This window comes from Canis lupus, chromosome 37 (genome assembly GCF_048164855.1).
Source record: "Canis lupus baileyi chromosome 37, mCanLup2.hap1, whole genome shotgun sequence".
NCBI classification, from domain to species: domain Eukaryota; kingdom Metazoa; phylum Chordata; class Mammalia; order Carnivora; family Canidae; genus Canis; species Canis lupus.
In genome coordinates, this window is record NC_132874.1 from 12,808,910 (window position 1) to 12,835,953 (window position 27,044).

The 27,044-nt window shown below is 41.3% G+C and overlaps 1 long non-coding RNA gene across 6 annotated transcripts; it reads right to left on the minus strand.

Moving 5' to 3' along the window:
* Positions 1–2,653: 2,653 nt before the first annotated feature.
* LOC140626464 (uncharacterized) lies at positions 2,654–25,442 on the minus strand. Of its 6 annotated transcripts, none has more exons than XR_012025639.1 (6): positions 25,377–25,423; positions 20,838–20,904; positions 17,412–17,656; positions 17,045–17,109; positions 14,461–14,670; positions 2,654–3,142 (listed from the first exon to the last, which is right to left on the minus strand). It is a non-coding gene; the product is annotated as an uncharacterized lncRNA (long non-coding RNA). The 6 variants fall into 6 exon arrangements; XR_012025637.1 differs by lacking the exon at positions 2,654–3,142 and adding an exon at positions 3,158–3,463; XR_012025635.1 differs by lacking the exon at positions 2,654–3,142 and adding an exon at positions 3,158–3,466.
* Between the last annotated feature and the right edge of the window lie 1,602 nt (positions 25,443–27,044).

A 27,044-nucleotide genomic window follows, 5' to 3' on the forward strand; every position in this document is an offset into this window, starting at 1 on the left:
GTGCTTCCGAAGAAGGAGAGCGGGCATCCCAGGGAAAGGAGGTATTGATTGGAAATTGAACACAAAGACTCTGAATTCTATTCTTGGCATTGTCAATGATTTTTCAAAGACAAACCCAAGATGGTCACTTAACTAAAAGTCACATCGGCTTGGAGATGGTACCAAGTATCTTAGTAGAGTGATCTTCTAACCAGGCACACCCAGCTCTAGAGGGCAAGCATCCAACAGATATCCAACAGCTGGTCTGTGCCAGGCATTGTGCTGGATACTTTACATAAATTTAATCACAGCCAGCACTTAGCTTCAATCGCAAACGGCCCCGAGGCCTGTTTAAGTGGCTCTCAAGTCTCTTTTATTCTTGGGGGACCCCATCTGCTGGGGGGGATAAAAAGCCCTTTTATGTTCTATAACCTCACAGACCACCCACCCCAACAGTTTGTGCTTTGTCACGAAAATCCTCCATCTAATTAACAGGGTACAATTTTGATGAAATCTGGTGAAATATATTATTCATGTGTGTCAGAAATCAAATAGAGATCGGGTCATCTTGTAAACTGCCACAGTGTCTGTAATTTGCTTTAAAGCACTTTAGCATAGATAATGTAATATCATTACTCCTAAGTGTAGGAGTTGCTGTAATAGGAATCTCTACCTTTCAGGGGTGGGTAGTTCTAGTTCTCATCGGGAAGTCCAGCTGCTACAAGTTCACTTCTGTTATCGGATCTCAATCGATGCCAGACAGTTTGCAGAAGAACATGGCCAAGGTCAGCAATGGGTCTTCACTGGTGAAGTTAGTGGCTTGTTAACTAGCATGCTGGTGATCACAAATGGGATCTCTTCGGTGAAATTACACCTGAGAGTCACCTAACAGCGTAGAGAGGCAGTCGATTTTCTGTTTCTTTGCTCTGGCATGGTATGAGCTGATGCCTTTCTCTGTTCTCCTGGCCTGGCCTGTCTGTCCCCCCTCAGCATGCCTAGCACCTGACACACGTAGGCACCCAACACCCATCCCATGAATGAACCCTGAAGATGGCTCTGTCACCACAGGGGAGGATTCATCTACCTTAGGAAACCCCGTCCACCTTTTTGGACGTCCCGATGAAAAAAACTTGGCAGGTGTGTATTTGACTTTTCAAATTTCCAGACAGGGCTTCTACTGAATTGACATGTGTCGCATGTCAGAAACACCAGCAAACCAGGGACTTCCATTTGGAACTCGTGGTCATCGTACAGCAGGGCAACTTTTCTAGGCGTCTTTATCCAGGGGCCAGAACGCAAGCCCATAAACTCATCCAAATTTCGGCTCACAATGCACTGGAGGAGTGCGGAGAAGATTCAGGCTATGAAATTCTGACGGCTCATTACCATGACAAAGGTTGTAACAACTTGGACAGGATGCTGAACAAAAGGCATCCACCGTTCTATTTGCAATTCTAGGATTGTATTTGTAATCTCTTTTTGCAGGAGAAAGAGACTGCCAGTAAAAGGCTGCAACACAATGGGAAGAGAGGATCCACAATGCTCAGAGAGACCAAAGGGATGAGTGAATGTGCTCAGACACGCACATTACGTGTGTGTATCTTCTCGGTGTATGTACACATTCGACAAGAGTAAATTATTGTCATGGGTAAGAGTTTAACATTAGTGACCTAGAAGATGGCTTTTTTAAAAATATATGCAACATGGCTGGAATGCCAATTCGAAGTGGAGAAGCGTTTAGGGAAAACGAATGGGCTGAACGGTGGAGCGAGCCTCTTTAATTTGGTGGTGGCGGAGGCTCAGAGTAAGCTAACGTTGTAACCGGCTAAGTAAGGCACCCCGAATGTGATTAATAATGCAGAGGGGGGAAAGGCTCAAGAGTTACCGTGCTGTGCAGGTTTTGGGGTCAGGGAGGCAGTAATTGTTGCAAAAGTCACTGCCGATGTTGGTTCACCAGGGATAGGGACGCCACGGGTCGGTCTGCCCTGCTTTGGGGCCCTCCCTCGCCCGGAGCTGCTAAACTGCACAAATTCTGATTCATTACCATTTGCTCCCCTTTTGTTAGCCATCTAGCCAGTGACTGTAGTCCGGCTGTGCGTGGTGGCAGGGATCATTCAGAGAAGGCTCACCGTGTCTGGAGCTCGGGTAGCTTTTGTTCGGCTGGAAAAGAGAGAAAACTCACGTTCTATTCTATTGTCCCCCCGCAAAGCCAGGCTTTTTTAATTGGCACGTTGGCATCAGTATTTAAAAAGAAGTAAGGCATCGTGGGGGCAGAAGTGACTTCACTTCCAGGTTAATCCTGCCTTGAAATTGTTGCATGTGCTGTGTGACTGTCCCCCATGCTAGGAAATGTGGGTGGCTGCTGGCAGTGGAGGGCAGACGGAGCTGCTCTAACATCACAGGACCGCAGTTAATATGCTGCACTAATCGTGGCTCTTATGCATCGATCCCTTCTTTCCCTCCACCTCTTGGCCCCCGATGGGCATTAACAAAGTTAGTGCCTAACCACACTTCTCATTCTGCTTCCTTTGGTTTGTTTCCATCTTGTTAGGTGCACATGAATAAAAATGTCAGTTTGTCAATCCCATTTATGCTTACAAAGTGAACACCTGAGGATGAGACAGACAATTAACATTGAGCAATCCAACGCAGCAAACATTTATTGAACCTCTGACTGTAATTGATTGAAAGTGCTGAGTCATTAACAAAATCACTTCCATGACTTTCATGCCCAACTCAAGGTGATTGCTCCAGTTAGCCACGTGGGGGTGGATTTATGTCTGCCGATGGAGTCTGGGAAGTTTGGTGTTGATGATATCTAGCTGTGAAAACTAAGAGTCCGATAGTTCACGCCAACTCAGCCGCGAGCCAGCCTGCTGTCTCCTAACTTGCATTAATGCTGGCTCTGGAATGTCTATGATCTGAAGTGATGGCATCCTGTAATAGGGATGGTTGTGGAGAATATATCTCTGCTGCCAGAGTGTTGAATGTGTGGGTTCCAGACCTGGAGTATCTCAGGATTCTCTCTCTATCCTTCACTTCACCCAGCTGCCCAGTCCTCCAAAGCTAAGCACCATCGGCTCTTCTTATACATGTATCAGGGAGGCAGAAATCTTTTTCTCTCACTCTTCTAGATTTTTCAGCTGGGGCTTTGTCAATGAGACTAACAAAAGACAGATTGATGAGAGAAAAGTATATAGATTTATTTAATATAGGTTTTACGTGACACAGGAGCCTTCATAAGGAGATGAAGAACTGAGGAAATGGTTGGAGCTGTGTGTTTTTATACTGGGTTTGATGAAGAGTAGAAAGTTGTGGGAAAACATGATAAGACAAAGGACTATGAGCTATGGGTAGGAAATGGGGGAAACTTGGCAAGATCTCTTTATTTGGATTCCTCCTGGGGTCCTTCCATCTCTGAAGATAAAGATGCTTCTTTCCTCCAGGTAGAGAGAGGACATCTGCCATGTGGGAGTCTTAGGACCTGCTTCAGGGAGAAGGGAGAGGTCAGAGAATCCCTCAGGCATTTGCTGTTTTTATTCCCTTCAACTTAAAATGCTCCATATGCCAAGTTGCCATATTTTGGGGTACTGTTTTCTAAATCCCATCTATATCTATCTATCTATCTATCTACCTATCATCTATCTATAAAAATATATATATATTTTAAGAAATCATCTCTTTTTTTTCATCTCTTTCTTAAATCACTTTACTCTTAGGTGATGCAGTATTCATTTTATATTAGAATGATGCATCAGTGAAGGGAAATATATTTAATTTTTTTTTTTAAGTCTATAAAGAGAATTTGCTTCAAAGCCGAAAAGATAGGATTGAACTGTTTTTTCCTTCCTTTTAATACCCTAGGATTAACAACATTTTTCTTCCAACTTAATTCTGGAAATAAAGGATTAAGAAGCATTTACTAATATTTGGAACCAATATAAGCTGATAAATGTGTGCTATTAAAATAATAGTACTTATATTAATTGGTGTATTTTCCTGAAAAGCAGCTTTTCAATAGGCATCAAAGGCCTTTTAAAAGTGTGCACACCTATTGACCTAGTAATTTCCTTCCTAGGAATTTATCAGAGGGAAATAACTAGACAAATGGAAAGATGGATGTCTAAAGGTATTCAGTATAGAGTTGTTCATAAGGGGGAAACATTAGGAAATGTTTTAATGTCTTTTAATGTCTATCAGTGAAGGATTGGTTGGGTAAACAATGGTATATTCATGTTACAAAAAGTATTATATAATTAAGAATACTGTTATAGAAGTATTTATATTACTTGGAATAATTCACAGAAGATGTGATCAAGTGCAAATGTCAAGTTATAAAATATTCTTTATAGCATGACTCCATTGTTATAAGAAAAATATTAGAAAGTTGCAAATAAAAAGTTAAGAACATCATTCCTGAACAACCAATGAGTCAAAGAAGAAATTAAAAAAATCTTGAAACCAGGTAAAGTGGAAACACAATATGCCAAAATTCATGGGATGCAGCAAAAGCACATCTTAGAGGGAATTTTATAACAATCAATGCTTACATTAAGAAAAAAAAATAAAAGATTTTGGGAACCTGGGTGGCTCAGTGGTTGAGCAGCTGCCTTTGGCTCAGGTTGTGATCCTGGGGTCCTGGGATAGAGTATTGCCTTTGACTTTCTGCAGGGAGTCTGCTTCTCCCTCTGCCTCTGTCTCTGTGTCTCTCATGAATAAGTAAATAAGCAAAGTATTAAAAAGAAAAGAAAAAAAAAGAAAAAAATCTCAAATATACAACCTACCTTTATACCTCAAGGGACTAGAACAAGATTTAAAAACTAAGCCAAAAGTTAGCAGAAGAAAAGAGATAATAAATATCAGAGCAGAAAAAAAATTGAAATAAAGAATAGAAAACAATTGAAAAGATCAACAAAACTAAGAGTCTGGTTTTTTTTTGAAAAGTTAAACAAAATTGACAAATCTTTAGCTAGGCTTACCAAAAAAAAAAGAGAAAATTTTAATAAATAAAATTGTAACTCAAAGAGGAGACATTATGACTGATAACACAGAAATACAAAGGATTACAGAGAGTACTATGAACCATTCTATGCCAACAAATAGGACAACTTAAAGGAATGAATAAACTAGCAACATACAACCTACCAAGACTGAATCACGAAGAGATAGAAAATCTGTGCAGAACAATAATGAGTAAGGAGATTGAGCAAGTAATCAAAACCTTTCCAACAAAGAAAAGCCCAGGACCAGATAGATTAACTGGTGAATTCTACCGAACATTTAAAGGAGAATTAATGCCAATACTTCTTTAACTCTTCCAAAAAATTGAAGAATCAGCATTACTCTGATACCAAAGCCAGATAAGGACACCACAAGAAAAGAGAACTACAAACCAGTATCCCTGATGAACATAAATGTAAAAATCCTCAACAAAATATACTAGCAAACTGAATTCAACAACCTATTAGAAGGATTATACAACATCAAGGTGTCTACCTGCTTCAGTTGGTAGATCACGCAACTCTTGATCCTAGCGGTAGTAAATTTGAGCCTCATGTTGGGTGTAGAGATCACTTAAAAATGAAATCTTTTAAAAAATAATATAAAAGGATCATATAACATGATCAAATGAGATTTATCCCTGGGATGCAAAGACGGCTCAACATATGCAAATCAATAAATATGATATACTACATTAATAGAATGAAAGACAAAAAAAATCATATAATCATCCCAATAAAGAAAAACATTTATTAAAATTTATCATCCCTTTGTGATAAAAATTCTCAACAAATTGAGTATAAAAAGAACATACCCAATATATATCAATATAATAAAAGCCATGTATGACAATCCCACAATTAACATCATATTACATAGTCAAAAGTTGAAAGTTTTCCCTCTAAGATCAAGAACAAGACAAAGGTGTTCACTTTCACCACTATTGTTCAACGCACTACTAGAAGTCCTAGCCAAAACAATAAGGCAAGGTAAAGAAATAAAAGATACCAAAATCAGCAAGAAAGAAGTATAATTTTCTCTGTTTGAAGATGACATACTCCAGTACATGGAAAATCCTAAAGACACCACAAAAAAACAATTATAACTAATATTTGAAAAAAAAAAAGAACAAAAAAAGAACTAATATTTGAATTCATAAAGTTGCAAGATATAAAATCAACACACAAAAACTGGCTACATTATTATACACTAATAATAAACTACATGAAAAATAAATTTTAAAAATATCATTTATAGTAGCATTACAATCAATAAAATACTCAGGAATAAATTTAACTAAGGTGAAGTGTAAGATCTGTACATTGAAAACTATAAGACATTGACAAAAGAAACTGAAGAAGACACAAATAAATGGAAAGATGTCCATGTTCATGGACACTCAAAACCATCCATAGATTTAATGCAATCCCTATCAAAATTCCAATGGCATGTTTTATAGAAATAGAACAAACAACCCTACAATTCAGGTGGAGACACAACAGACCCTCAATAGCAGCAAAGCTTGAGTAATCATCTTTACTCAAAGTCTATGATATAAATGTCTATTATGTCTAAAAAAATCATTTTATAGCAACACCTGGACTAGTGTCAAGCCATGCTGACACATAAAATTAATCACTCTTCCTGATTTCAAACTATGTTACAAAGCTATAGGAAATAAAACAATATGGGACTAGCATAAAAATAAACACATAAAAATTTTTAAAAATTAAAAATAAATAAAAATAAAAATGAACATATAGGCCAATCCAACAGAACTGAGAGCCCAAAAGTAATCCCACAGATATATGATCAACTAATATTTGACAAGAGAGCCAAGAACACTAAAGGGAAAGAATAGTCTGGAAAAACTGGATCATCACATGCCAAAGAATGAAATTAGACTCCTATCTTATACCACTCACAAAAATTAACTCAAAATGGATTAAAGACTTAAACATAAGAATTGAAACCATAAAAAACTCCTAGAAGAAAACACAGGGAAAAATCTTGATATTGGTATTGATGATGATTCTTTGAATATGACCAAAAGCAAAAATCAACAAGTGGGACTGAATCAAATCAAAAAGCTTCTGCACAGCAAAGGAAACAATCAATGAAACAAAAATGCAACTTACAGAATGAGAGAAAATATTTGTAAAACACGTATTTGATAAGAGGTTGATATCCAAAATATAATTTAAAAACTCACACAACTCAATAGCCAAAAAAAAAGAAAAGAAAAATCAGAAGGAAAAAAGCAACAAATAATCTAATTTAAAAATGGACAAAAGACGTGAACAGATATTTTTCCAAAGAAGACATACAAATGGCCAACAGGTGCTTAACATCACTAATCATCAGGGAAATTCAAATAAAAGCCATAATTAGACACATGCTTGTTAGAATGTTTATCATAAAAAAAAAAAGACAAGAGATAACAAGTGTTGACAAAGATGTGGAGGAAAGGGAGCTCTTGTGTGATATTGGTGGGAATGTAAATTGGTGTAGCCACCGTGGAGAACAGTATGGAAGTTCCTTAAATATTTAAAAATGGAACCACTGTATGATCCAATTCCACTTCTAGGTATTTATCTGAAGGAAATGAAATCACCGTCTTGTAGAGATATCTGCACTTCTTTGTCTATTGCAGCATTATGCACAATAGCCAAAACATGGAAACAACCTAACTGTCCACTAATGGATGAATGTGTAAAGAAAATTCAGTGTCTATGTACAACAGAATGTTTTTTATCCATAAAAAAGAAGGAAATCCATCTTTGTGACAACATGGACTTAAAAATCCAAACTTGTGGAAACAGAATAGAATGGTGGTTGCCAGCGGTGGGAGCATGGGAGAAATGAGTGGATGTTAGTTCAAAGGAAACAATCTTCCAGTTATGAAAGGAATAAGTTCTGGGGTGTATGGCACAGTGATTACTGTCATCAATACTACATTGTGTACTTGAATGTTGTCATGAGAGTAGATGTCAAATGTTCTCACTGTAACAACAACAAAATGGTGCTTATGTGAGGTGAAGGATGTGTTAACTAATTTTACTGTGGTAATCATTCTGCAATATACAGGTGCGTCAAATCATCACACTGTACACCTCAAACTTACACAATACCATAGGTCAGTTAGATCTCCATAAAGCCAGAGCGGAAAAAGGTAGCAGCAATCATTTTGTGATTATAGAATCATAAATGGAATTTATGAAAATTATTCTTCTTTTACTGATGTATCCTAAAATTTTAACAGTAATCATCTGTAATTTTTGTTAATAGTGAGTACTCAGACTAATCAAGGAAACCCAGATCTTCCTCTCTTTCTTAATTTCAATATAGAGTCATGACTTCTACTACCACCTACTTTATCAAATATGGGAGTTGGTAGTTATTACCACTGGAGTTCACCCAGAGTGATGATTAATTTTATGTATCAACATGGTTTGATATCAGTCTAGGTGTTGCTGTAGGATTTTTTTTAGACATAATTAACATTTATATCAGAGACTTTGAGTAAAGATGATTACTTTCCATAAGGTAAGTGGGCCTCATCCAATCAGTTGAAGGTTTTAATAAAAAAGACCAAGTTCTCCCAAAAAAGTAGGGACTCTGCCTCCAGACCTGCCTTCGGACTCAACACAGCAACTACTACAATTTTTGTATTTCCAGCCTGCCAGCCTGCCCTACAGATTTCATACTTGCCAATCCCATGATCTCATGAGTCAATTCCTTAAAATAAATCTCTCTATACCACTTACTCTCATACTTTGTTTTTTTTTTTTTTGTTTTTGTCTTTGTTTTTGTTTTTGGTACTGCTTCTCTGGTAAATGTGAAGATCATTTGCTTGAGAAATTCTGATGGCCGAGGGACAGTGCATTGGTGATCAGGTTATCACAAAAGTGGCACTGGTTGGTAGAACATTCTGTTCTATCCATGAATGCTACACCCATCCCAGCCATACTTGATCTGCCTATTGCACAGAGTTAACAGAGCCAAATAAGAGCCGAACTTGACTGGCTGATGCCAACTGGCCTTCAACAATAAACATCATGGTGTTAGCAAAGCCTGTAGTTTCTTCCCTGACCATGTGGATCACAGGACATCTTGATGCACCTTCTCCACATGGCTGCCGCACGACCACCTTTGGGAAAGGGTGCGGAAGTTTTTAAAGATAGCTTTAGCTACAGCTGCATTAAAGAAGAGAGCTGTGGGATCCAGAAATGCAACTGGCTGAGTAAGCCTTCACCAGCCAATGGAATCTGAAGCCCCGTAGGGCCCGGGATGGTCTCAAACCCCCCATTGCTTCCCCCTCATCGGACACAGTGCGTAACACCTGCTGGGACCTGAGTTAATATTATTGAATGAGTGGATGAAACAAAGGATGAATGGGAGCTCTTCAGATTTAAAGGAAGTCAGCCCAGGTTCAGAAACAAAAATCCAGCCTCGGAGGCTGTCAGGTAATGTCTGGCAAGGATGTAGACAGAGCTGCTTTAATTAGCACTTACTGTGTCATTCTCAGCCCTTATGCAGCAGACGGCTTGGGCCACATTGTTTCTACATCGTCACTCTATCACACGCATCACCTTGAATGGTTCCTGGAATGGACCCATCTGGGTCAATCTCTATATAAACCACCAGTAAAGCAGCTGAGGAAAAAAAATCTGCTGTGAAGTAGCAGACATTTCTACGGTTTAATTTCGTTTTGTTAAGAAGCCAGGCTGAGGAATCTATAAAAGTTAGGGAGAAAATTGAGGCAGATGCGATGAATACTGTTTTTGTGTGTGCTCTTAAATAAGGTAATTTAAGAGATGGCAATTGGCAAAGGGGAAATATACATTTTTAATGGATTCTCCAATAAGCAAAAGCAAACATGAGACAAACACCAGTGTGTGCTTGTCTATTCCACCGCTTTCCTGCCTGGTGTCTTCCCAACCCTCTGTTTGCAAAAAAGCCCTTGGGAAATATTCTATTTTTTAAATTTTTTTATTTTTAGAGAGAGAGTGAGAGCACGTGCTCATGAATGTAGGGGGAGGGACAGAGGGAGAGAGAAAACCCCAAGCAGTCTCCACGTCCAGTGCAGAGCCCCACTTGGGACTTGGTCTCACAATCCTGCGATCATGACCTGAGCCAAAATCAAGAGTGGGACACTTAACCAACTGAGACCTCCAGGAGATATCTTATTTAACAAAACATCCAAATTTGACATTGCCTCACGTTTATGGAAAGGCAATTTCCTTTACGTGCTCCCTAGCTGAGACCCATACTTCTCTTGGTCTTTACCATTTCCCTTTTAATACTGTATTTCTACAACTTCTTTTCCTTCCACTCAAGTTATTATAAGATCTTGTGGCTATTATCAATCACACTCAAATTTTCTAAAATAAAAATGAGGACCTCAGTTGAAAAGTGTAAATGTAGCCCTGGGGCTGTGTGGTTAGCTCTTTTAAGGAGCAGCAGGCCACGTGGAGTTAGAACACAAGAGATTTATTGGGAAAACACTATGAAAGATAAAGAGGGGGAGGGTAGGGATAGGGTAGAGGTAGGTGAGGGGAGCCTTCAGACTATAGGTCTGACACTGGAAAAAGAGAATGTTCTCCAAGGAACAATAGGAAATACATATTTCTCTTTTTTATATACATATAAAGAGATTTATTCTAAGGAATTGGTTCACATAATTTTTGGGCCTGGCAAGTTTGGAGTCTGTAGGACAGGCCGGCAGGCCAGAAACTCAGTGGAATTGATGTTATAGTCTTGAGGCAGAACTCCTTCTTTTCCAGGAAACCAAAGGTTTTTCACTTATCCATCTGTCCACTGATTGGTCGAGACCCACCCACATTATGGAATGTGATCTCTCTCCTTAAAAAAAATAAAAAATAAAAAAGATTTTATTTTTAAGTCATCTCTACACCCACCATGGGACTCGAACCTAAAACTCTGAGATTAAGAGTCACATGCTCCGCCAACTGAGCCAGCCAGATGCCCCAGAAAGTAATCTCTTTTATTTAAAGTTACTCATTATAGATTGTTAACCGCATCTACCAAGTCCCTTCAAGACAGCACCTACATTAGTGTTTGATTAACTGAGTACTATGGCCTAGCCAGGTTGACGTATAAAACTAACCAGCATGAGGGGAAAGGAAGCAAGATGGTGTAGGAAGAGTCTCCATGTAAAGGGCAGCCCTGAGAGAGTTTCAGCGAGCCCAAGAAGGAGCTCAGGGGCAGAGTCCACATTAGTAGCCAGGCCCTAGACACCGCCCCACCCCACCCACACCCTGCCATGCTCAGCCACTGGCTGGGAGTTGCCCAGAAAGAGCACAGCCTCAGCTCAAACACTGTGGCAGGTCCCAAAGGTGCTGTAGCTATACGCTACCATCTGATTACACCATTGGCAGAGAAGAGAAAGGGATCCGACATACAGTCCTTGTCCATTCCCATCTTCCATCCTCTTCTCCTACCTTATCTGACACCTGATTTCTCCCTTTCGTGCCATCCATGAAACAGCATTTACAATCCCGGCCTCCTCTCCCTCTTTCCCTTCCGTCCATCCCAGCATTTCCTCTGTCCGCTTCTCTCCTCTTCCATTCTCTTCATTTCTTCTCCACTTCTCCCCTAGCGTCCTCTTGTCATTTGTAAAAGCTGTCGTGCCACCTCCCCTTTCCTGACTCTTCAAGAGTGTCTGGGTTTGCAGGCGTCCTGGACCTGGGGGTGTATGCTCGGGGAGGCATCTCAGCACCCCTTCTTAGTCATGGTGAAGAGGGGCAGGCTGGCACCAACCCAAATGCACGCTTAAATAATGGGCACAGGAGTGCCAGAAAATTAAAACACAGCATGGAATTGCTGAATTCACAATTTTATTGTCACTGATTGCCTGGTGGCTTTGCATATTGAAAAAAATCTTCACAGCTTCCTCTGTTTTCCATGGCTTGGTTAATGTGCAGATAATTCTAGTGGTAAACTTTATATTCCCTTCATCCTGCTCCTCCCCTCCCAACCAGGCAAAACAGAGAAACATAAATTCACACCATCACAAACATGCTTTGTATCTCATCTCATAGTTTACCTTCAGTAGAATCATGATATTTTACAGCTGAAAGTTCCTTGCAAATCATTTATCCCAATCTCACTCACACTTCGCAGATGAGAAGAATGAGGCCAGAGGTGACTTGTTCAAGGTCACAAGGGAAGTTGTGGAAAAGGCAGACCTAAGCCCAGTTCTGGAAGCTGAGCCAAATAGTTGCTCATGTCCCCCTTCTGAGGGGTTAAATGAAGAGATAGATAGGATAGATGCCCTTTACAGATAAGGAAACTGAGTTTCAAGTCTTTGCAGGGAGGAAGGGGCATAACCAGGCTTCCTGGCCTACTTATTACTATTTTTAACTGGTGACACTGTCTTTTGCTCAGCACCAGAGTAGCCAACTTCCCTGTTAGAATGAGAGGTGGAGCCTGGCAACGTACACATGGAAATACAGTACTTGCGGAATCTATCACCAAATAATGATAAAGGTGGGATAACATCTATCATTTGTCTAGCACTTCATGGTTTTCAAAATCATCTCTTACTCATTATTCTATGTGGTCAATATGATCGCTCCAGCAGGTAGTTAGGGCATGTTTCAATAGCTCCATTTTGAAGGTTGAGGAGATTACAATGATTTGCCCCAAGTCACATATTAGGTGGGGGGAAACCAGGATGAAGCCCAGATTTTCTGACAGCCAGCACTCTTCATACTCCTGATCTGTCAACTAGCTCATGGGTCTGAGTTTCTTTCTTTTTTAAAAAAAAAAAATATTTATTTATTTATTCATGAGAGACACAGAGAGAGAGGCAGAGATATAGGCAGAGGGAGAAGTAGGTTCCCCACAAGGAGCCTGTTGAGGGACTCGATCCCAGGACCCCGGGATCATGCCTTGAGCCAACGGCAGATGTTGAACCACTGAGCCACCTAGGTGGCCCTGGGGTTTCTGTTAGAGCAGTCTTGCACACCCAAGGATTGAGTGATATTGGCAGCCTGCTTCAGAATGAGCCACTTCTTTCTATGCTCAATGTCATCATTCTGGCTCATGTCACTCTCATGTCTACTTCAATCAGCACAACAGCTCCCTAGCTCACCCCCTTGCCTCACCCTTGCTGCTGTCTAATCCATGTTCTGAGCTGTTCCACACTGCAGCCGGAGCACCCTTTCTAAAGCAATAGTCCTGCACTCTCAAAGGTGTGCATATTTATCAGTTACACGCATGTATTACTGCTACCATATTAAATGCATGTGTAAATGTATGTAGAGTCAGAACTATTTAAATGTGGTTTAAGAGACTCTTCAGGATGTGACCCTGCTCATCTCTCTCAATCCTAATTTCTTACTGTTTGTCTCCTTGAATTCGCCCTCCAAGCAAATGAACAACTTGCAATGTCCTGCTCTTGTTCATCCATCTGTGGGCTCTATCCCCTGCCGTTGCTTCTGCCCAGAATGTGACTCTCCTCTCTCCACTTTCTTCCTGGCCTTCCTTGTACCAGTTAATAATTACTTGTTCCTCAGGCCTCCAATAAAGCTTAACTTCCTGTGGGAAGTCATCCCACATCCTCTGAAATGAGGTCAGGTGATGGCACTTGCTACACTGCAAAGTCATTTTTGTCTTTCTCTTTACTCGACTTCATTTCTCAGTAGACCATCAGCTCCTTGAGGGCAAAGCTGTCGTTTGTTGACTTTCCAGAGCTACACAAGTGCCAAATATGTCAACAACTCTCTGTGAAAAGAACCCATAAATATCTGCCCTCAGCCCAAGGGTTTCTGTTGAGTGGAAAATAGGAATGTAAGCAGCCCATCAATCACACAGGTCTCTTGGGGTATAATATTTCTGACACCCACTTTTTCCTTTAAACTGCCCAGCGGGGCATCTTTCCCTTGCCTGGGAATAAAAATGCAGACATTCCACAACCACAATTTCCCACAACTTCTCTGATCGCTCTTGCAGTAGAAAAATCACTCAGTCCTTTTAAGTCACAATGAATTTAATAATGAATGGCGGGCAGCCCAAAATACCAGGCAAGACATCAATGTTCACAGGAAGAAGATAGAGGAGGAAAAAGTTTCCCCCTGACCCTCTTAGGGTCCTTGGCTGGGCCTGAATATTAAACTGACAAAGGCAGATTAACAGGAGACAAGCACACCCATTTATGTGACACAGTGGCCTCCATATGGAAATGAAGATCCAAAGAGATGGCTAGATCTTAGTGTTGTTATGCTAGGTTTGATGAAGAGTGGATAGTTCTGGAGGGATATGACAGAAGATGAGGTCAGCATACCAAATGGGGAAACCTCGCAGAACCTGTTTGTTTCAGGTTCTTTTCAGCATCCCCTGTATCTTTGGAGATAATGATGTTCTTCTCCAGTACGGGGATGGGAGTATCTCTCATATGAAGGCTTTATGACTTATTTTAGGGGAGAAGGGTAGGGAAAGGTCAGAGCGACTTACCCGCTACTGCTGTTTTCACAGACTCCTTCAGCTTCAAATGTTCAATATTCGGAGGTGATATATTTTGAGATAAGTATATTCTGAGACTCATTAATAGACAACATCTCACTCTCCACCAACTGTACTGCCCTTCTTCTGGGAGAGGCTATGGTTGGCTTTTTCCTTTTTCTGGTCAATCTTATCCCTCAACCACTGGCTACAATCTCTAACCTGGCAGAGTAGAATGGGTGGGTAGAAAGGGAAGGAAAGAGAGATAGTGAAGTTCTTAATGGACTGATGTCAGAGTAGGCTAAAGTTAGTTGGGCTCTAATGGGATCCCTGGAGATTGGCAATGAGGAAGTCATGTCCAGCCATTGGGAGGATCAGAGTCATGTCCTGGAAGATCAAACCAGACAGGCCTAAGATGGCAGATGCCATGACAGGAAACTCCTGACCAAATAAGGAGGAAAAGGTGGGAAACCTTGCTTTCCACCCCAAGTAATCAGTATCTCAAGCCCTTGCTAACAGTTGTCAATAAGAGAAATTCAACCTCCCAGGCATGCAGTGCTCTCTCTCTCTCTCTCTCTCTCTCCCTCTCTATCTCACTACTCTCATGTCCCAAGAGTATATGTCTTGGCTTTAATAAACTTTCCCACTTGTGTCTCTTGTCTGCTGTGCTGCATGTCTGTCCTTGAAATCATTCTTGTGACAAGACCAAGAACCTTCAACAACTCTATTGGGTCTGTCTGGGTCAAGGTCCGAGGGCCCAGACAGGGTCTTCCCAGATCACCCGGCAACATGGATACTGTCATATGATGGCATTATGATCTTTGAACCTTACAGATGTTCCAAGTTGACTTTTTCTTGTGAGTACTTCCATGTGTTCTCTCTTCTTGCCTCTTAAATGCTTGCAGGAGGTTGTCTACAACAACCCCAGGCCAATATTCCCAAACCAGGCTGCCTCTCAGGTCCCTAGGCTACAGACAGCTTTGACCTGCCACTGGGGAGCTGCAATAACACAACCCTCTTTCTGGTGATCACAGGTCATTAATGCTGTCCCACGGATGAATCTGGCATAAATCTTCCATGAGTTCCCAGTTGCAGAGAACATGTGTTCTGTTCTCCCAGTGGTTTGTGGAAGCCTCTCTCACTGTGTAGGAAGGAGGGGTCAGACATCTAGTTGGAAGCTCAATTAGAGAGGGATGGTCCCAAGGGGGAGGCCTCTAAGTAAGGCTGAAGCTTTGATTCTCTGAGACACTCCATGGAGAATAGACATAACAAGTCTTGGACTTGCCCAGTTGATGGGCATGAAAAGATGAAACCTGAGTCAGGGCCCCCAGGCACTCATCACATAGTGGTTGACAGTGGTTCCCTGGGAACATGCACAATTCCATAAAAAAGAACAGTTTATAACTTAGGCCTATGACCTAAGCCTGAATTCCCTTTCTTGATTGCTGAAGACAGAGGATTCAAAAGTTAAAGATGGCAAATGGAAACCTTCTCTGCCAGGTCTTTGCTAAAATTGGTCTTTCAATAGGCACATAATTCCTCTACATTTCCAGGTCAAGAATTGAGATAAGCAGGCTGTGGAGTTTGGGTGATCTGCATCCCATTTATCACTGCTTCATCTCTTGCTTACTTAAAAGGTGAAATTTTCCATAGTGATCACATTGGCTTTTAAAAATTCAGTTAATGAATTTTAAAAATACACAGTCATCTTAAATTGACTGTTCTATCCCTCTAATGCTGGCATTTATTATTCCATTCCTTAGAATGTGTTGCAAGATAGCAATTTTATGTGGAACCCCTCTAAGGTGACTATAGCAAGATGAGACTTCCTGCAGTCTTTTAGAGCTTAAAAAAAAAAGAAAAAATTTAGGGGTATTGCTTAATCAGCAGCTTTAAAAGACCCAAATGAAGTCATAAAATGCATGCATGTCTTTAAGAGTATGTTCATGAGAATAACATTGTAAGGCCTTACTAAAATACTTACAGTTCAGAAGTAGGAAAATGAACGCTTGAAAATAGCAGAGCATTCTTTGTTTCTCAATTTAATGAATTTGTAATACAAAAAACATCCAATAATCCATTTAAATAACCATGCCTGGTTTGACACAACAGTTCACACACACATAAACACACACACACACACACACATACACACACACAAAGAAGAAGTTGCAATTGAAAACTCAGGACAATCATGCTGCCCTCAGCTCAGACTATTATGCCAACAAATTAAACAGGAAGAAGGCCCAAGATACAGCCAGAATGTGTCCTGTTCCTTCTAGACACAAGTGTAAAATTCCTGGCTTTTAAAGTAATTCAAATTTGTATTCCTTAAGGAGATGTTGTGGTGCTCGAAATGCAATTTCTTTGTTTTCTTTGAGGGGAAGGTGTGTGTGTGTGTGTGTGTGTGTGTGTGTTTAAAACTAAATGGTATTGAGGGCTTAAGTGTTTGAGTCCATGGAAAGAGAATAGACCATATGGTCTATTGTAGAATAAGTAATTACAGACTTATTAAAAATACATGTTAATTTTACTCACTGACACTCCATGATAATGGCTTCCTTAGGATCTAATCCATTCTGCCGATTAGACTTACCTATTTCTAGTGCAGGAAACTCGTTCTGAGCACATGGCTTGAGCAAGATTCAAGTTGACCCAGTCCTACACCAAAAGATTAAATCACTACTTTTCAGTGATGTAGACAATTTAAGATTATTTTCTCTGATGGCCTTTAAATTCCTATTTCAAGCCAGAGGCAGAGAAAGCAGAAAAGAGGTTTCTGCTCCCCTCAACCCCACAATCTGAAGGGAAGAATAATATGAAAAATAATAATTTCATTGGTGGGGTTAAGATATAAATTTCCTTGAATGTAGTACTCATTTAGGTTAACAACCCCAGATTAAATTGCTGATACTTGAAAATTGGCTTAAAAATTTTATCCCATCCAGTTGGGGGAAACTAACCTTGACATTTCTTCCAGCTGCTAATGACGAAATTACTTATCAGTGCTTCTTGAACTTGAATTTGCTTGTGAATCACCAGAGGTCTTGTAAAATGCAGATTCTGATTTAGTAGGTCTGAGTGGGGCATGAGACTGCATCTCTAAGGAGCTGCCTGGTGATGCTGAGGCTGGTCCAGACCAGTCTTTGAGTGGCAAGATATGGCTAACCGACAAGATATTCTGGTGTTGACACATGCATACTCTAGCCTGCAAATGGACCAAATGGCTGTATTAGCAGTCTATTAGTTCAAGGTGGATATAACCCAGGCCTATAATATTACATTTTATTTTCATAGATTTTCCTTCTTTAACTATATGAAGGGTCTTGAGAATTGGTCATTTGCACCAGAAACTCCAAACCATCCATGGAATACAATTACAGAATATATTCCTCTCTCTCATAACCTGGGTGTGCTACTCAATAATTTGAGGCCAGTAAAAAAACCAAAGCTTTGGGACACCTGGGTGGCTGAGCAATTATGTGCCTGCCTTGGGCCCAGGACATGATCCTGGAGTGCTGGGATCAAGTTCCACATCAGACTCCCTGCATGGAGCCTGCTTCTCCCTCTGCCTATGTCTCTGCCTCTCTCTGTGTGTCTCTCATTAATAAACAAATAAAATCTTAAAAAAAAACAACAACAACAAAGCTTTGTTGTCTCTGAGTATATATAATTCAAATCAAAGCCATGTTTCTTTATAAATGGAAATAGATTTATTATTTTTGATGATTCCAAATAATATATACTCCTTGTAAAAAAAACAAATAATCTGATGTGTCTTCTTCCAAAAGCAACTTGAATATGTATCTCCACAAACTATGACACATTAAGACATTCAAAAAGTTGAAACATCAAATATGAAACCCTGGAAATGCCAAGGATAGTTTAATGCCAATAGGCTAAAACTAGCAGTAGGTATCATCTATTGAGTGTCTACTTTGATGAGCATCCTACCATATACTTGGGCTATATTATGTACTTCCCATACTATCATGGTCAAAGTTCTTGGAGTCAAGCAAGAGACACCAACTTATTAACCCTGAGCAGAAAAGGATGTGTTAAAACAGTGTGAGAAGTTCACTGAACTGAAGACTAGGAAAGTGAACTCTGAAGATGGGTAGACATCAAGGAAGGCTGGCCAGTAGGGACCCAGTCTAGAGCTCACCATTGGAGCACCATGGTGATTAGGACCTGCTTCTGGCCTTACTCCTGTCAGACTGTGAGCCTCTGATACAGCCACCAGCAGTGATTTTACAGCTGTCCCCCAGACAGGAGAAACTGACAGAGGCAATAATAGAAGTTTCTGCTTCTCTGTGGGGCCAGAATCTTGCCTCCCCACCAGGACTCACACAATGAAAGATTGACAAAACAAGATAAAACTAAGTCCACAACTTTTCATGATCTTGTTTAATCCTCACAACAAACTGATGACAGGGTTCAGGACACATCACCCCAAAATACGGCATCTTGGCATATTGAATACAGGTATACACTGGAGGTTATTATAGGCTCGGTTCCAGACCACAGCAACAAAATGAATATCACAACGATACAAAGCAAAGGAATTTTTTGGTTTCCCAGTGCATATGAGAGCTATGTTCACATTATACTACAGTCTATTAAATGTGCAATAGCATTATGTCCAAAGAAGCAAGGTACATACCTTAATTAAAAATATTTATATTGCTAAAAAAAAAAAAGGCTAACCATCATCTGAGCTTTCAGGGACTCATAATCACTGACCACGGGTCACCTTAACAAATGTAATAAAGAAAAAGCTGGAAATACTGCAAGAATTACTGAAATGTGACACAGAGACACAAAGTGAGCAGATGCTGCTAGCAAAAAGGTGCCAATAGACTTGCTCAGAGCAAGGTCGCCACAAAGTACGCTACTGCCAAGTGCAGTAAGACAAGGTATGCTTGCATTTGAAGTTGAAGGAATTTGGGAACGGCATATGCGCGAAGGCCTTTCTGACTCTTCCCTGAAGCAGGTCATAAAACCCTCCTGTGAGAGGTGGCCTCCTTAGATCCAAAGGAAGGAAGTATCATCATTTCCTGAGACAAGGGATGCAGAGAGCAATCCAGACACACAGGCCTTCCTAGATCTCCCCAAGTTCACCCCACTTACCTCCTACTCTGTCCTTATCCTTCCACGGCTGTCCACAACGCATCAAACCTAGCACAGGAACACACAGAGGGTGCCACCTCCTTATGAAGAACCCCCGTGTCATGTAAGACTTATGTTACATCAATATGTATGGTTTTCTATTGCTAATCTGTATTTTATGACAAGGGTACCAGCCAAGGATGGAGAAAATTAGAGGAAAAAGTGACTCATCCTCCCTCACACTGGAGAGGCTGATATAATTGTTGGCATTTTCAAGAAGAGGAGTCTGGGTCCTAGGGGTGAAGGGGCCTTCCCAGAGGAAAGCCAAGGGCCTGCTACGAGAATTCAGCACTCCCCTATCCTAAAGTCATTCTTCCTGGCTCCCTGCTCTTTGACTTCACTCCTCACCCTGCCTGGAAGAGGTTACTTATCATTCATCCTTGTATTTTTTTAAAGATTTTATTTATTTATTTGAGAGAGAGAGAAAGAGAGAGCACAAGCAGGGAGAGAAGGCAGAGGTAGAGGGAGAAGCAGAGTCCCCACCAAGCAGGGAGCCCAATTCTGGGCTGTATCCCAGGATCCTGAGATCATGACCTGAGCTGAAGCCGGACCTTTAACCAACTGAGCCACCCAGGTGCCGCTCATCCTTATGATCTTTGGGATTATAATCTTACTAGTTTTCTAAGGAAGAGCAGGAGAAGAAAAACCCAGACAAAAACAAAGGAATTAATGGATCTCTTCCTAGCCAGTTGCTGTCAAAACCTCATCTCTAAGAGAAGCTGGAGAATTGGGGAGGACAAAGCTGCCACAAAACCCGCCCTCCACCTCTTCCCTTGACCCACTTTCCATATTTTCATGTTCCCAGTGACACACTGAGAAATTTGAGGCATGGCATTAGCCTTTCAGACTCATCCCCAAGGCAAATGTCCTTCGTTCCTCATTCACCTGCGGATGGTCATCACCAGTCTCACCTATGAAATGTATTCACAGCAGAAAGTTCTTAGCACCAGAAAATCATCCCTCTGCCATGATAGGATGAGCGTGGTACTGAAAACCCCTCAGCAGTAGCAATGGCCCTGGAGTGGGAGGCTTATTGTCCTAACGGAACTCCCTGGCTCAGGCTGTACCTGGAGGGCTGGCTTTGTTTTAAGAAGGTCACAAAACAAAAAATAAATAATAAATAATAAATAATAAATAAAATAAAATAAAATAAAATAAAATAAAATAAAATAAAATAAAATAAAATAGAAGGTCACAAAACCAGGCGAGGGAGCACTCACGATAAGCTGAAGTCCACCAGGATGTCTTAGGTTAGAGAAATACTCAGTATTGTATATTTCTTGAAGTCTGGAAATGAAATTTTCTCCCCATTACTTTCGTAGTGGTCTAGATTTCACGTCCTCTCCCAGCCCTATCCCCACTAGGAAAAAATGCTTAGCTCAGCAAAAAAGATTAATACATCAGCAATTCTCTTATCGTGTGTATTGATTCTCAAGGGGCCAGGACAGAACCTCAAAGGTGAGTGTAAGTGGAAAATACATGTAGGCAATATTCCACCAGCTGTATTTATGAGCCATTTAGAGTGTCCCAGGAGGGCTGCAGTTTAAAATCTATCAAAGCTTTGGGTTTTTCTCTTCTTCCCAAGGAGATGCCAACAATGGTTCATTTTGCAAGATCTGAATGATTCCCATGAATGGCACCCGGAATGAGAATAGTGATTAGCCTGCCTACAAATGAGGCATGCTTTGAGGTTGAAGGAAAGTAAACCTACAGTGTTTTGCTTAGTACCTCTCATTTTAATGTCCTACGGATGCATGTTTTGGCCTCTGATGGCACCAGTCACTTCTGGTTTTACATGTAGTGAGTTTCATCATTACCTCTGGGCATGCTGCGTTTTGAGGACCATAATATCAAATCCAATTTCTCTACTTGGTTCTCCTCCTTTTTCTGACTCCTTCATTGTTTAGAACGGTCTCTGATCTCAAATAGGACTCAAGAAATAAGTTTGCTGAATGATGCATGAAGCAGGCCAGTCCCCTTAAAGATGGATCCAGTCATTCTCACTGATGCATTGATTCATTCATCCAAGAAACATTGATGACAATCCACTCTGTGCCAGATTTTGTTCCAAGGTTCCAGGCACAGAGAAATATATTCTTAAAAAAAAAGCCCACAGTCCCCAGAAGGTGACAGACAGGTAAACATGATCACAGGACCATGTGGGATGTACTAGAATAATAGAAACGGCTGCCATTCTGGAGCACTTCCTATTCCCACACTACATATGTCAATGCATGTTATCTCTAATGGTCCTACTACTCTGATAAGTTTTATTAGACCCTTTGCTTAAGGAAACAGATTGAACTGTTAAGAAACTTTCCTACGGTTACACTGCTATTAATCTTAGGACTGGGATCCAAACCTGGGCTTCGCAGGTTCCGAAACTTCTGTTTTCTCTTGCTTTTAGGTGCACTATGGGAGCAAAGACAGCTAATTCGGACACTGCGGGGGCTCCGGGGAAAGTATCCAGAGCAGGTGAGCAAGGGAGAGATTCTGGAGAAGGAAGAGATGCTCCCCTTTACCACTGCTCCTCATAACACTTTTGGACAGAACCTCATAAAATGTGCTGGGACCCCTGAGTTGTGGGGAAAAGGAAGGGGATGATCCCACCCATCTCTGGTTGCTACAGGAACTGTAATAACCCAGGACAAGTATCAAAGGGGCAGGGAAGGAACAAAAAGACCAAACAATAAAGATGCCAGCATGGGCTCTGGGACAGGTAGTCAGTAGTAAAAGTGAAGTGTCTCTTGGCCCTAATGAGTCCAAAAGAGGAGTCATGGCAAAGGCATCCACCCGCAGCATCAGAACCCACATAGCTTCAGTGTTGTCACTTTGAAGAACCACACCTCCCTCCCACTGCTTCTGCTAACTTCCTTCTTATTTGTCATTTATTTTTTATTGGAGTTCAATTTGCCAACATATAGCATAACACCCAGTGCTCATCCCGCCAAGTGCCCCCCTCAGTGCCTGTCACCCAGTCACCCCAACCCCCCGCCCACCTCCCCTTCCATCACCCCTTGTTCACTTCCCAGAGTTAGCTGTCTCTCATGTTTTGTCACCCTCACTGATATTCTCACTCATTTTCTCTCCATTTCCCCTTTATTCCCTTTCACTAACTTCCTTCTTACCTGGCTAAGGAAAGCTCCCCAAGGCCAGGGTCCAAATTAAATAGAGTGAATCATTATTTTGAAAGACAAAAGATTGTGAGTCTCATTTAGATGAATTTTTTAAAACGTTCCAAAAGCTAGAATTTTTAAAAAGGAATTCCGATAATTACATAACAGTGTTTCTTTCTCACTCTCATTTTATTTCGCTATAAACTCAGAAATGAATGGGGCTACTAATAAGGAAAATCAACTAACTGAATCTAAGATTACAATTTATACAAACACTGTTTTGTATACGTGCAGGTATCGTAAAAGTACAGCCCTTCACTCGAACTTTTTATATAAGGTCACTGTGTTTTAATTAATAGAGGTTCCAAAATGCTAGGCCCGATTAGGGAAAGTTTACCGCACAGCAAATCATGAGGTGGATTGTTGCAACGTTGTCTTTGTATTGAGAAAGAATTCTCTGAGTGCTGGTATCAAAAATGTTTGAAGCCACTCAAAGCGGAGGGAGAGATTTAGTATGCAGAGCTGTATTGTGTCAGAAGCCTCAGTTGCCCTGGAATTATTTTGCCTTTTATCCAGTGGTCACTGAGTGTGTAGGGCAAGGCCAGGTTTCTAGAAATAGGAGTGTGACCCCATGCATCAACACACATACATGCTATGGGGGGGGGGGGGATATGGCTCTCCCACTGGGAAACGCTGTGTGAGTGGCAAATGCAACACGCACTCATCATTCCCATTCTCCTGTAGCTCTGTTTCCCCAGAGAGTGAGTCGAGCGTTTTGTGGTTAGATAAACCTGCCGCCGAAGGAAGAGGAATCATGGTTTAGAGTTGTCACAGCATCTGTCCAGCATCCAATTTACAGGAGAAACAGCCAAGATGAGAAAATCAGGTTTTTGCAACCGGGCTGAACTTTCTCTTGGCTTACAGGGTCTCTGGACCCAAAGCAAAACATAAATAAATAAATAAATAAATAAATAAATAAATAAATAAATAAATAAATAGATTTTTTAATTTTTATTTTTTTGCTTTCAACTTTGCCACACTTGCACATGCCTATTGGATTTAACTGAGTTTCTTGATGCACATAGTTTGCTCATTTTTCAGAAGGTGATGAGACGGGCATTGGGTAGAGGGAGGGGGCTCCCAGGACCTAGCTCAGAGGTATCGAAGTGTCCTGGAGAGTTATGGGTGGCGCAGAGGGAGCCAGATGAAATTCATACTCTGATGCTGACTTTACTACCATTTCGGAGCCCTCCTTAAGATGGCTCACCGCGACCGCCACCAAGACCTGGCCGGACATGGTGATCATCCAGGACCCCTGCACTGCCCCTCCACCAGACCAGAGTTGAGTTGCAGACCTCCGTTCCTCTCTGATCTGGAACTATGCTTGCACCTGACACCGCTTCCTCCATGAGGGGAGAGAGGCCTGCGCTCCCAGGATTGTCCGCTTGTCCACTGGTCCAGGGAGCTGTTTCCTCAGCTGCTCCTCACCCTCCACCCATTTGACATCTCTTTTTATGCCTATTTTCTAATTAAGCCTAAGTCATGACAGATGGCATCGTGGGGCTGATTAAACACACTTTGGGAGCACCATACAGCACCTGGGGTGCGCATTCATAAGAGAGGGCTCCAGCTTTGGCTGAAGTGGCTCTCTGGGATCCCGACTAAATTGGAAGAAAAGGAATACATGAGGGGAGGAGGGGAGAGGGGGGGTGGGAGGGGAGGAGAGAGGAAGGGAGAGAGAGTACCTCAATACCCCATATGCTGGAACATGTTTTTTAAAGTATCTTATTTTAATTATGTTAATTTTTAAATCAGTCTCAATCTAAAACTAACGTTGAAAAAAGATAGTGGATGAGAAAAGAATTTTCAAACCCCTACTCCACTCACCATTGCCTCCTGCCCACCCAGGTTTTTCTGCCAGTGATTTTGACCCACATAAGGAGGCAAGAGCCTTTCCCTAGTGAGGAACGGAGGACAAGAAATAAATCTACTAGCACCCTCTAAGCTGTTTGTTGGTTTTTTTTTCTACCCAACAATTCTACCTCCATCTCAACAACAACTCTCCCTGACTTGATAAGCTTTCCCACACATCCTAATTTGATGCTGGGAATTGCCAATGATCTCTTATTTATAACAGGCACTCAGTTCAGCGAGACAGAAAAGCTAATTTCCCCTGTAGATTTGAAGGCTTTCACTTGCCCTTGCCTCTTTGGACCCCTTCCTCCCTGTGTGTGCGTGCACACACACACACACACACACACTCGCATGTACCCACACTTCCCCCATATTTGCAACATGATTTATTTTTCCAATGTATAACTTAATTCACCTATTCCTTTTTTAAAATGATCTTATTTTTAAGTAATCTCTACCCCTAATGTGGGGCTCGAACTCACAACCCCAAGCTCAAGAGTCGCACACTTCACCAACTGAGCCCGCCAGGTGCCACTTAATTCACCTAGTCCTAAAAGAAACACTTATGAAACATCTGTTAATGTCAAATTCTGGGCTGAGCCCTGCCCCCAAAATGATTTCAAAAATCTGCAAGTGGTACGAAAAAACTGGCACCAGCCAACTCCAGATTTCTGAACCTCCTTAACCTCCATTTGCTCACCTATGAAATGGGCACCTGCTAACACATACCTGACAGGGCTGTTCTTACTAGTAAATGTGATGGTGCTTGAGGAATGTAAAATCTTTATAAACGTTAGGCACCTTTATTGCATCATTAAGACAATCTTCAAATGGAACATTCTATCGAGTTCTCCAGTCAGCCCCTTGAAGTTCAAAGCTGTCTCCATTTGTGAATCTTCTTTTTCCTCCTCAGCACTAGCTCCTCTTCTTTCAGCTTCTCCACCTGGAATGGAGCTATATCATCTTAGTCTTTATGATTTTTGTTTTCTTCGTCCCTCTTTTCCTCTTGCGTCTCCTTTGTCTCCATCTTTGCATTATTATTACCATTATTAATTATTATTTGCTATTATTAACCAAACCTCACAGATCGATTGTAGTTTAAGCAGAGTCCTGGGAGAGGCAAAGAAGGTGGGAGAGATGGAGAAGCCGAGAGGCAGCGGTCTGGGGTGTACATTATCAGATTGGCAGCCAAGTTGTGAGAAGTAAATACATTTCAGAGGAGATTACTTGAACTTTCTTTTGGGACAATTTAGTAACAGTAAGGATGATGCATTACTTCTGCCCTGGCTTCTAGCCAGACCAGCTCTGGGAAGTGTGGTCAGTCTCTCTCACTGAACTTAGCATCCGGAAATCAGGCTAAACCAGATGAAGAGCTTCCCTCTGGCCACTAACCTATTTGCAAAAGAAAAGAGAGAGTGAGATCTCCATTGTTGGAGATCATCAAATAAATCATGAAGCCTTTTTCTGATCATTAGGAAGTCCAACATCCCAAGACCCTCCCGGTCACCTGCAGACACCCCTTACATGTGCCGACCCTTCTCCATCCATAGGGCAGCTGTGTGCAATGGCCAGGCTCCCCTATGCAGGGGTGGGAGGGTCAATCCTGCAGGGTTCAATAAGCCGAGTGTATGTTGGGTTGCACCCACCAGGGAGGTGGTATCTTTTTTCTAAATCATACAAAGGCATCTTGGTGTGAACCAGAATGAGTCCATTCGTCCTCCATGCTCTGTAGGGAAAGCCATCTTACAGAAACCACTTTCTCCTTGCTCCTTCCTGGGCATGTTTTAAACCATCTGGATATTGTTCATTTTTCCTCTCTTCCAGGCAGCATATGTAGTGGATAAAGTGTAACCATTTGGATTTAGACTGAACTGAGTTTGAATCCTGCAGCTGCCCCTTGCCATTCAAATGGCCTTGCAGAAACGACATACCTTCCCTGCACTTCACCCTCCCCATTTGCAAAACGGGCACATAATAAATGTTCTTGAAGGATACTTTTAAGGATTAGAAATAGTAGAATTCATGTACTCATTACAAGAATACAGCCATTGATAGTCAGCAAACCACCCTGGAAGAGAAAAATACCTTTCTTGAAGTTTCTAAGAAGAAAAGAAAATCTGTGCCTATCATAAACAAACTACAGCAACTTGCGTGGGTTTTTAGAAATTGTTGTTGCATTTCACATGAAAGTAATCTGCATATATAAATATTTATATTATCTTTAAAAAAAAAGGGTTGCCTTGGTGGCTCCTGGGTTGGACGCCTGCCTTCGGCTCAGGTCGTGATCCTGGGATCTGGGATCAAGTCCCTCATCGGGCTCTCTGCATAGAGCCTGCTTCTCCATCTGCCTGTGTCTCTGCCTCTCTCTCAGTCTGTGTCTCTCATGAATAAATAAAT